A 12,456-nucleotide genomic window follows, 5' to 3' on the forward strand; every position below is an offset into this window, starting at 1 on the left:
GCTTAGAGGAGTCAATGAGACAATGCATATAAAGGGCTTAACGATCTTCCCAGTGCACGGTAAGTGCTCCATGATGGTTAGCTCTTGGAGTGCTTTGTCCACCCAAGGAGTTTAACTAGGAAAAACTCCATCAGATTTATATGTGTGTTTGAGAGAGCATTGATAGCAGGAACAAATATGAGTGGACAAACGTTTGTGGGAAAACAAAACTCTGTGAGAATGCTGAAGATGATTTCAGGACTCAGTAGGTCTGATGGTGAGATCTTTCTAATCAGAAGGAATAGTAAGAGCAAAAATGTGGGAGTTGTCAAAGGGCTGTGGGCATCTTCACAGAATGACAGCCCATTCCCACTGCCTTATTTCCATCCAGGTCCCCTCTCAAACCAGCTGGCTGCAGTGGCCTCCTAAGGTGTGTCGCTTCCTGAAGCATTGCATCTCTCCAGTTCTTTCAAGACATGGTGAGCAGAGAATCTCTTGCAATAGATGATATTCATAATTTCATTCCCCTGCTTAAAGCTTTCCGAGGTTCTTCATAGCTTATGGATAGATAATGTAAAAATTAGGATTAGGATCAGCTAAAAATGGCAGAAACAGCCCATAACAATGGCTTATACAAGACAGAAGTTTATTTCTCTCAGGTAAAGTTACAGAGAGAATCAGCCCAGGTGCTGTATGGTAAACCAAGGTGTCAGGGAGACAGTGTCCTTCTCACATCTTGAACTTGCCTCATAGCCCAAATGGTTGCTCCAGATCTAGCCACCATGTCCATCCTCCAACCATCAGAAAGGAGAAAAGATAAAGAAAAGTCAATCTCCTTCTTTAGGGTCATTCCACAGAAGTTGCACATACTGCTGCCATTTATATCTGCTAACCAGACCTTAGACACATGACCCCATCTAACTGCAAGGGAGGCAGGGATTAATCTTTCTTCTTAATGGAGATGAACCTAGTGAAAGGTCAGGAGGTTATAAGTAAAACAAGAAGCAACAAACAGACATTGGGAGACAACATTGTATCTCTGCCAAAGGTGTCCATTTCTTCAAGGCCTTTGAAATGTGACCTCATCTCTCACCTAGACTATTTCCACTGCCACTGAACTAGTCTAACTGCCTCTACTTTCTAATTCTCCTTAGTCACTATCATCAGTCATCAATTCAAAATACATACTGAATTGAATTACTCTCCTGTCCCACACTCTTTGGCTTAATGGAACATTGAGAGTCCCTGTAGTACCATTTCAGCTTGATCTTCTTCCTTCCTTCTCTTCTTTCCTCCTCTCCTCTGCTGGTTGTTCTCTGAACACACCATGAGCTTTCAGTTCTCCATGACCTGTTTGGTGAAAGACCCTTTTCCAGAATAATCATCCTATAGGCCCATCACCAACCTCTGAAATGGTGCACAGACTTCTAAGCCTACCCCAAATATCATTTCTTTTATAAATTCCTTTTCCATCACACATGTTAAAAGTAATCCACCCCTTCACTGAATAGTCAGTTTCTATGCTGCCTTCCATTGTAATAAATTATACATCTTTAATATTTATTACCACAATTACATTGTAATTTATGTAGTATTCACTACATCTTCTTCACATTTGTGGTCCTGGGAACACCTAGTCACTGAATTTTTACTTAGCAGCTGCCTAATACATATTTATTAAATTGAATTTTTATGTAAGCCTTGAATTTATAGAAGGAAAGGAGAAAAACCTCAAGTCAGCTCTCTTTGGGTAAAGCATTCATTTAAACTGGATTAAATGCTTTATCAACAATCTAGTATTATTTTTTACACAATTCACCCTAAGTCCCATTTGTAATTGTTTTGAGTGATTTGTGTTAATAATACAAAGCTTAACATGGATTTGCATCAGGAAGAACAATTTGTAAGAGCTGGCTATTTTCAGCTCTAACAAGGAAGTGACAATTTTTCAATATTTTAACAGAAGTGTTAAAGCTTATCTCGGTCAAACACTTGCTGGGTCATTTGCCATGTCATTCATGTTATTTAACTTTCTATTTTAACCTCTGGCCTATATGGAAATAAGAAAAAAGTTATAGTTTTAATTGCTGCTAATTTTCTGGCAGAAAATAGAAATGGATATAGTCTCAATGCTGAATAGTTAATGTGTTAAATATGACCACAGGCCTTTTCTGTGTTAATTTTTGTCCATGTTGGCTACTTTTACTAGCTGTTTATTGGGTTCAGACGGGAAAAATATGGCTATAGTATTTGAAACAAACAAAAAGCTCTCAATTAACATTAATAAATTGTCTGAAAATGAACCTCACATTGGCCTTATATAGACATCTCTTCCTGAAAAACAGGACTTCATGCTAGCTCTTTAGTAAGTTTAAGCTATTTGTTCCCGGGTCTGTTCCTCTTCTGCGTACTTTCTGATCTCTTCTTGTGTCCACCATTCTTTTTTCTGAGCTGATTATAATAATCTCATGCACTTTGTATTAACCCCAATCGTATGGGAAGAATTGAAACACCAATCAGAGCTCGGGATCACACATCACTCCAGCTGAATCCTAACCCAGAAGAAAGTTGAGTGAAATATATGGGTGAAATGAAAATAAACTATCAAGCCATTATTTTTAGTTCTAGCTGGGATGGACTTCAGAAGATATTAAGAGCAATGGCCCATATTAAATCAAGTGGAGGTGTCAGAGTTGCCAGGCAGACTGGAGGAAGGGATTGAAAGGCCCAGCAAAGTATGCATGCTAAATAGGGTCTACTATGTGAAACTGGAAACTTATCAACTAAATAGGATTTTTGAATGCGCATGGAGGACTCTATATATGAAGGCAATAAGGAAATTGCTGATAGAGGCCAACAGTGTCATTCAGGTCTGGTGGCTCTCCTCTGTAGATCAGAGTTGATGATAAGAGATGCTGTTTCAGAACTAGGGTTCCTAGTAGTCATGGAGATGATAGGATCCCAGAGGCCACACAGTAGCATGTTACCACCATCAGTGAACCAGCAAAACCACCCTCAGATTCCTGACCACCAGAAACTCTGTGGAATAGTTAAAAGTCCTAGCCAGAGAAATTAGGCAAGAGAAAGAAATAAAAGGCATTCAAATCATAAAGTTAACATTGTCTTTAACTTTATGTTAACTATATGTGAACTATTAAATTTAACTATATGTTAAATTTAACTATATGTTAAATTTAAAAACCCTAAAGACACCAAGAAAAAGCTATTAAAACAAAAAAAATTTTTCAGTAAATTGCAGGATACAAAATCAACATACAAAAATTAGTAGTGTTTCTATATATTAATAATGAGATATCTGAAAAAGAAATTAAGAATACAATTCCATCTACAATAGCATCAAAAAATAAAATAGTAAATTTAGTCAAGAAGGTGAAAAATATGTACACTGAAAACTATTAAACATGATGAAAAAAACTGAAGGAGACACAAGTAAATGGAATGATACCTCGTGTTCCTGGATTAGAAGAATTAATATAGTTAAAATATTCATACTACCCAAAGTGAATTAAAAATTCAGTGAAATTCCTATCAAAATTCCAATGACATTTTTCAGAGGAATAGAAAAAACATTCCTAAAATTAATATGCAACCACAAAAGACTCCAAATAGCCAAAGCAATCCTGAGCAAAAAGAACAAAGCTGGAGGCATCACATTACCTGATTTCAAGATATACTACAAAGCTGTAATAATCAAAACATCATGGTACTGGCATTAAAACAGATACTTAGACCATTGGAACAGAATGGAGAGCCAAGAAATAGATTCACACATTTACTGTCAATTGATTTTGGACAAAGATGCCAAGCCAAGAACACACAATGAGGAATGAACTGTCTCGTCAGCAAATGGTTTTGGGAAATCTGCATACCTACATGCACAATAATTAAATTAGATCCTTATCTCACACCATATACAAAATATCATGCAGCCATCAAAAACAATGAGTTTGGGTCCTTTGTAGGGACATGGATGAACCTGGAAACCATCATTCTCAGCAAACTGACAGAAGAGCAGAAGATCAAACACTGCATGTTCTCACTCATAGGCAGGTGTTGAACAATGAGAACACATGGACACAGGGAGGGAAGCACTACACACTGGGGTCAGTTGGGGGGAAATAGGGGAGGGACGGTGGGGGGTGGGGAGCTGGGGAGAGATAGCAAGGGGAGAAATGCCAGATGTAGGTGATGGGGAGGAAGGCAGCAAATCACACTGCCACGTGTGTACCTATGCAACAATTTTGCATGTTCTTCACATGTACCCCAAAACCTAAAATGCAATAAAATAAATACATAGGGAAAAAAAATAAATAAAATAAATAAAAATACTCAAAAAAAAAAAAAAAAGTGCACTAAGGACTTAAACATATGGCCTGAAACTGTAAAACTACTAGAAGATACCAGAAGAGAAAGCTCCACAAAATTGGTCTGGGCAATAATCTTTTGGCTATAACCACCAAAGCAGGGGGAACAAAAGCAAAAACAGATCAATGAGAATACATCATACTGGAAAGCTTCTGCACAGTAAAGAAAAGATCAACACTTTGGAGAGACAGCCTACAGAATGGAAGAAAATATTTGCACACCATGCATTTGACAAGGGGTTAATATGCAAAACATATAAGGAACTCAAACAATAGATGCTAAAAAACACCTCAAAAAACTCAATATTTAAAAAAACACAAATAATCCAATTTAAAAATAGATAAAGAACCTGAACAGTCATTTGTCATTAAAAAAGTCATACACATGGCCAATAGACACATTAAAAAATACTCAATATCACTAATCCACTCATCATCAGCACATTGAACTCACAATAAGAGATCACCTCACATTTCTTAGAATGGCTTTAATCAAAAAGATGAAAGATAAGTTAGTGAGGATGTGGGGAAAAGGGAACCCCTATATATTGTGGGAACATAAATTAGTACAGCCATTATGAACATTTTTTAATTCTCAAAAAATTAAAAATAGAGCTACCATATGAGCCAGCAATCCCTAAAATTTTGTATTGAAATACTCAAATTTCTTAGAATGGCTGTTATCAAAAAGATGAAAGATTTATATCCAAAGGCAATGAAATCAGTATGTCGAGGAGCTAATCTGCACTCCCATGTTGATTGCAGCATTAATAACAATAACCAAGATATGCAAGCAACCTAAGTGTCTACCAACAAAAGAATAGATAAATAAAATGTGGTATATTGGTACACACAATGGAATACTATTCTACCATAAAAAAAGAATAAAATCCTGTCATTTGGCACAACATGGATAAACCCAGAGGATTATGTTAGGTGAAATAAACCAAGGACAGAAAGACAAATATTGCCTGACCTCACTCATATGTGAAATCCAAAAAAGTTGATCTCATAGAAGTTGAATAATGGTTCCCATAGGCTGGGAGGGTAGTGAGGAGGAGTGGGGATGGGGAGAGGTTCGTCAACAGGTATAATGTTACAGCTAGATAGGAGGAATAGGTTCTGGCGTTCTACTGCACAACAGAGTGACCATGGTTAGCAATAATATATTGCATATTTCAAAAAAGCTAAAAGAGAGAATTGTGAATCTTCTCACAACAAAAAAAAGATAGATATGTAAGGTGATGGATATGCTACTTAACCTGATTTGATCATTTCACAATGTACACATGTATCAAAACATCTTGTTATACTCCATAAATAATATGTGTGATTGTGTGTCAATTGAAAATGAAATAAAACATTAAAAAGGAAAATATGGTATGTATATACCTGCACACACACACACACAAACTGGAATGTTATTCAGCCTTAAAAAAGAAGGAACTTTGCCACAACATGGATGAAAATGGAAGACATTATGCTAAGTGAAATAAGCCAGAAACAAAGAAACACAAATACCACATGATCATACCTGTATGTGGAATTTTTGAAAGCTGAACTCGCAGAAGCAGAGAGTAGAATGGTGATTATCAGGAACTAGCATGGAGAGGGCTGAGGAATGAGGAGATCTGGGACAAAGAATACAAAATTTCAGCCAGTCAGGAAGAGTAAGTTCAAGAGATGTATTGTACAATAAGATAACGATAGTTAATAACAACGTATTATATATTTGAAAATTGCTAACAGAGTAGATGTTAAGTGTTATCACCACAAATAAACTATATGTGAGGCAATGCATTTATTAATTAGCTTGACTTGGCCATTTTATAATGCACTCATATTTCAAAACATTATGTTGTACACCGTAAATGTATACAATTTTAATTTGCCAATTTAAAAATAAAAAAAGAAGCAAGCTCATTTTGATCTCCAAAGGATGCCTTATGCCCCAGTAAGTCCCCAGCCACAGAAGCAATCATTGTTCTGATTTATTCCACCAGTGTAGATTAGTTTTTCATAATCTACAAATTCATATAAATTGAATAGTTCATTTTTAAAAATATAATAGAATGTTCTAAGGGGTTAGATAGATATGTAGCCTCAAGAATATTGCTCAAAATATATAAAATCAAAAGAAAACCAAGGGTAGATGAGCTGAAGACTATGGTCAGCTACTCCAGTAGAAGTCAGGATTCCTTGCTCAGTTTCCAAACCTAAGGTAGTTTTCAAACCCGCTGCAGAACACTCCTCTTGACTGAAAGAGAGGTCAGGTCCACATGAAGAAGAACCCCACAATACCAGGACAAACGTATACAGTAGTGATTCCCCTGGCTATTCCCCAAAAGGTCTATGGCTATACATTAGGGCACCATGCTCTGGAAATGGGAATACATAGCTTTTATGAGGACTGTTAGATAGAGGGTCTGAATTGATGCTGATACCCAAAGAACAAAAGCATATTCATGGACTTCTTGGTAGAGCAAAAGTATATGAGGGTCAAGTAATTAATGGAGTCCTAGCTGCACATATGTGTCCTCTGCTCTACAGATTCACACAGAGATCATTTTCCCAGTTTCTGAATATATAATTGGAACAGACACATGAGGATTTTACAGAACCTCCATATTAATTCATTGACTAATAAAGTAAGAGCTATTGTAATAGGAATGGCAAGTAGAAGACCCTGAAACTACATTATCAGCCCACCACCAATACTATAAATCAAAAGCAATATAACATCCCAGGAGTGACACGGCAGAGTTTACCGTCACCCTCAGAAATTTAAAGGATATAGGGGTGGTGGATTTCATTATAACCCCATATAATTCACCATGCCGGCCCCTAGAAAATCAGGTGAATCAGAGCATGTGACATTGAACTACTACAAACATATCCAAGTAGAAACCTCAATTATATCTGCTGTATTCGATGTGGCATCTTTACTATAGCAGATTAACATTGCCTTTGGTGTGGTTAGTGGCTATTGATCTGCTTCCATTTTACTCTCTATCAATCAGAAGGACGAGAAACACACATGGTGTAGATAACAGTGTACACTCATGGTCTTGTCCAAGCACTATGTCATTTCTCTAGATCTCTGCCATGATAGTGCAAAGGATTCTGGGCCATCTGAACATCCCACAGAACTTTACTTGACATCATGTTATTTGGACCTCAGGAGCAAGAAATGGCAATTATTCTGGACATCTTGTTAAGACATGTAATCTAAATGAAGGAAGACAAACACACAAAGATTCAGCAGTCACACACTTCAATAACATTTTTAGGTGTCAACACTTTGGAATATGCTGAGACATCCCTTCCAAGGTAAAGGACAAGTTGCTATACTTCACACCTTCCTTTATAGGCCATTTTGGAGGCAAAATATATAATTTACTTGGGAATACTGCTTCAACAAACTGTTGGAATAATTTGGAAAACTGCTAATTTTGACTTGGGCCAAGAGAAAAAAGAACTCTGAAGCAGGTTCCTGCGGTGTTCCAAGCAGCTCTGAAGCTTGGCTCCTATGATATAAACTCCCTCTCACCATGGCTGATCTACCTGCTGTTGCTGCTAAATGTCTAACCTTCCAGCAATAAAGATCATTCCTGAATTCTTAATATGGTATCATTCCTTCTTTTTCCCCTCAGCCTTATAGAAGTATAAGTGACACATAAAAATGTTATGTATCTAAGGTGTACGTGTGAAGATTTGATGTACATATACATTGTGTAATGATTATCAAAATCAAGCCAATTAATACATCTATCATTTCATGTAGTTACCTTTTTATGGTAGAAAAATGCTTAACTAGATCTTAGCAATCTTGAAAGCAAATTTCAATTATAAAATACAGCATCAGTTATAGTCACTGTGCTGTATATCACATCCCTAGAACTTACTCCTCTTATTGGTATTCTTCCTTCAGGTGACCAACCAGTTATTTAGTGGCCTATTGTTTATAACAGTTCCATTCAACTCTGAAAAAGAAAACATTTTATCTTCAGTGGGATTGACACATATTCCAGATATGTTTTTACTTTTACTGCCTGTGGTGCCTCAGCTGTCAACACTGTGTGCAAGCTCATAAAGTGTACGACCGACTGACCTGGGATGGCACCTAATACTATCTTTGAACCACAGGACTGCTTTCATAGCAATGAAGGTATGGCATTGAGCTTGTGGCTATGGATCATGCACCATCTGGAAACTGCCATCATGAAAGAGTAGTGAAAGCACCTCTGGAAGGTACAGCGAAAGAGCCAGCTCGCAGAAGGCACCCTGCAAAAGACAGGGCGCTATCCTCAGGTTACGGAATAGACCTTAAGGCATCTGCCACTGTATATGGTGTTGTATTCCCAGGATACGTGGATCTGGGAACTAAGTGGAAGTTGGAATGTCTCACCATCACTCCCAGTGACCCATTTGGGGAATTACGTCTAAAGATCCTGATTCCCAGAGGGGTGATGCTTCCTTCAAGCAGCACAGTAAAATAATCACAAATTGTTTTCCAAAGTGACTGTCCAGGTCAAGTGTGGTGGCTTACATCTGTAATCCCAGCACTTTCGGAGGCTGAAGGAGGCAGATTGCTTGAGTCCAGAAATTCAAGACCAGCCTGGCCAACACTGTGAAACCCCATCCCTACTAAAAATACAAAAATTAGCCAGGCATGGTGGCATGCTCCTGTAGTCCCAGCTACTTGGGAAACTTAGGTGGAAGAATTGCTTGAACCTGGGAGGTGGAGGTTGCAAGTGAGCTGAGATTGTGCCACTGCATTCCAGCCTGGGCGATGGAGTGAGACCCTGTTTCAAAAAACAAAACAACAAAAACAAGCTGACTGTACAAATCACAGTACATTCCCACCAAAAAGTAGACCTCTTCATCAATATTTGATATTATGAAACTCTAAAAAGTGTGCTAATGTAGTAGGTACTCCATGACATCTTATTATTTTAATTAGCATGTCTCTGTATTAATTATATGAAGAACACTTTTCCATGTTTAGTAGGCATTCGGATTTTCTGTACTGCGAAATGCATAATCAAGTCATTTGCCTATTTTTAATTGAGGTTTCTGCCTTTTTTAAAAATCAAATTTCTTACCAAATTATCAATTTGTTTATATGATTGGAAACAAGTTTTGTTGCTGTTAGCTGGTTACATAAGTTGCAAATGGCTTGTATTTTTGTTCTTTTAATGGCATTTTTTTGTTGTTGAATGGAAGTGTTTGTTTACATGTAATTCATTGTACTAATCTTTCCTTTTATGCTTAGTGTTTTTTGTGTCTCATTTAAGAAACCCTTCACCACCCCCCAGGTCATGAAGCTATTCTCCTATATTAATCATTGGATAACTTAACAATTTGTAACATATTAGATCACATATTCACCTGGAATTGACTTTTGTGTGAATTAGGAGTTCAATTTCATCTTTTTCCAGCATGGTACACAATCATCCTAGCACCAGTTATTGGAAAGGCATTTTACTCCCACTGCCCTGCAGTGCAACTTTGTTGTATACCAAGAATTCATTTATGTGAGGACCGTTTTATTTTCTTGTTGGTGAAGTATAGAAGTACCATTGCTTTCTAATATTGATTTTTGTACCCAGCAAACCCCCTTAAATATTTTAAACTGTATTAATGTGCTTAATATATTTATTTTTAGCATTTCAAATGCCTGACCAAGCAAGCTCACAATCTTATTTATTTTATTTTATTTTTTTATTTTTGAGACAGAGTCTTGCTTTGTTGTCGGGTTGGAGTGCATTGGTGCAATCTCGGCTCACTGCCACCTCCACCTCCTGGGTTCAAGCAATTCTCCTGCCTCAGTCTCCCAAGTAGCTGGGATTAAAGGCCCATGCCACCATGCCTGGCTAATTTTTGTATTTTTAGTAGAGACAGGATTTCACCATGTTGGGCAGGATGGTCTCCATCTCTTGGCCTCGTGATTCCCCCACTTTGGGCTACCAAAGTGCTGTGATCACAGGCATGAGCCGCTGTACCTGGCCATTATTTCTGAAATGCTCCACAGCACTTCAAAGGCTCTCATAAATCACAATTTAATTAATAAAATTGATAAATCCATTTCTCTTAAATATTATGCCACTTACACATTTGCTCACATTCTTACTTTTTAAAATGTGAAATCATGTCAATTACATGTTTTAAAAAAATGGAATCATAGGACATCTGTAAGATAGTCTAATATGGCAAACTCTTTTGAATATTATAAACACTTTAAATAAAAGCATAAAAAGATTATTCCTAAGCCTAACATAAAAGTATTCATACCAGTGGCATGATTTAATTTACCATCTTTGCATTTAATTATAAATCTTCAATTTGAAAAGTCACTTGCTTAGTAAAGGAAGCAGCTTTAACATCATAAATTAAAGAAGCTTTAATATCACAAGATCAGATGTTCTGTTTCAAAAGAACTGAGGTTAGCACCTGGAGTAAGTCATTGTTAATAAAGATACAACTTATGACCATAAGGTTACTTACCAATATGACACTTGAGGCTGTGATGGCAACATGGGAGAAGTTTAGGTACAAGATCATATTTTCTGAACCAAAGATGAACACCTGAGTCCTTTTAAAAAACCATCTCTAAGTTACGAGGGAGCTCTAAACCCAAAGTCTTCAGATGGAATTTTCTCAACCTGCCTTTCCGAATTCACAAGTTGAACACCCCAGCCAGTAGCCATTCCCTGGGCACACCACAGGCCCAGTGCTATGCACAGAAGCAGCAAAGTCAGTCTTTGGGAGGGCAGATCCAGGAAAGAAACCTGCATGAAGCCCTGCATGTGGGCTTGGGACTACTCATACTTGAAATTTGTGTTTCAAAACTTGATCTGTGTGTGTTCAAGCCAGGGGCTGGGGAGTAGGGAGCATGGGGGTGTGGACCTAGGTGGGTGTGTCTCCTTGACCCGCCGACTCTGCAGCTCATGGGAGGGTGAAGCTCGTAGGGGAGTTCAAACCAGATCCCTCTAAAGTGAGGGGTGTGGGGAAAGCTCCACTCTTGCCTTGGTCTCAGGGCAGACCTGCACTAAAACTAGGGTAAAATTCCATGTGCTTTTCTTACCTTTTTTTTTTTTTTTGAGATGGAGTTTCGCTCTTGTTACCCAGGCTGGAGTGCAATGGCGCGATCTCGGCTCACCGCAACCTCTGCCTCCTGGGTTCAGGCAATTCTCCTGCCTCAGCCTCCTGAGTAGCTGGGATTACAGGCACGCGCCACCATGCCCAGCTAATTTTTTGTATTTTTAGTAGAGACGGGGTTTCCCCATGTTGACCAGGATGGTCTTGATCTCTTGACCTCGTGATCCACCCGCCTTGGCCTCCCAAAGTACTGGGATTACAGGCGTAAGCCACCGCGCCCCGCCCTTTTCTTACCTTTTTAAGTAAAGTGATTAAGCCAGATAGAAACACCATCCAGCAAATCAAAAATCCAAAAATAGAGATGAAAGGGTATGATGCCAAAGCAGAATTTCACTATCTTGAGGATCCTGAAGACGGGGCTTTGGCTGAAAGTACTTTTATGTTTCCAACAGAATAAATCAGTTCCTCAGACAACTAAAGTGGCTAACTTACTGACACATTATTTGGGCAGTCCTCAGTGGCCGTAATGCCAGAATGCCTTTATAAGAGGGACTTCACAGCAAACATCCACTTAGAATTAGGGAGGCTTGAAACTGCTTTGCACAGTGGCTTACATAAGCTGAAGAAAATGTCAAAAGAATGGGTGGGGAAATGGCACCATAGGCACTGACAAAGATTCCTTTTTTTTTTTTTTTTTTTCCTGAGACAAGAGTTTTGTTCTTGTTGTCCAGGCTGGAGTGCAACGGCGTGATCTCAGCTCACAGCAACCTCTGCCTCCCAGGTTCAAACAATTATCTTGCCTCAGCCTCCCAAGTAGCTGGGATTAACAGGTGCCCACCAACATGCCTGGTTAATTTTTTGTATTTTTATTAGAGACAGGGTTTCACCATCTTGGCCAGGCTGGTCTCAAACTCCTGACCTCGGGTGATTCACCTGCCTGGGCCTCCCAAGCTGGGATTACAGGCTTGATCCACCGTGCCCGGTCAACAAA

The 12,456-nt window shown here is 38.4% G+C and overlaps 1 long non-coding RNA gene across 2 annotated transcripts; it reads right to left on the reverse strand.

The window, feature by feature from the left end:
• Window positions 1-602: 602 nt before the first annotated feature.
• On the reverse strand, window positions 603-12,201 carry LOC116549179. Of its 2 annotated transcripts, XR_004267737.1 has the most exons (5): window positions 11,760-12,201; window positions 10,872-11,451; window positions 8,270-8,347; window positions 5,899-5,963; window positions 603-1,329 (listed from the first exon to the last, which is right to left on the reverse strand). It is a non-coding gene; the product is annotated as an uncharacterized LOC116549179 (long non-coding RNA). The 2 variants fall into 2 exon arrangements; XR_004267736.1 differs by lacking the exons at window positions 10,872-11,451; window positions 11,760-12,201 and having other exon boundaries at window positions 8,270-8,921.
• Window positions 12,202-12,456: the final 255 nt, after the last annotated feature.

This window comes from Sapajus apella, unplaced genomic scaffold (assembly GCF_009761245.1).
Source record: "Sapajus apella isolate SASKATOON/1434 unplaced genomic scaffold, GSC_monkey_1.0 scaffold6, whole genome shotgun sequence".
Classification (NCBI taxonomy): domain Eukaryota; kingdom Metazoa; phylum Chordata; class Mammalia; order Primates; family Cebidae; genus Sapajus; species Sapajus apella.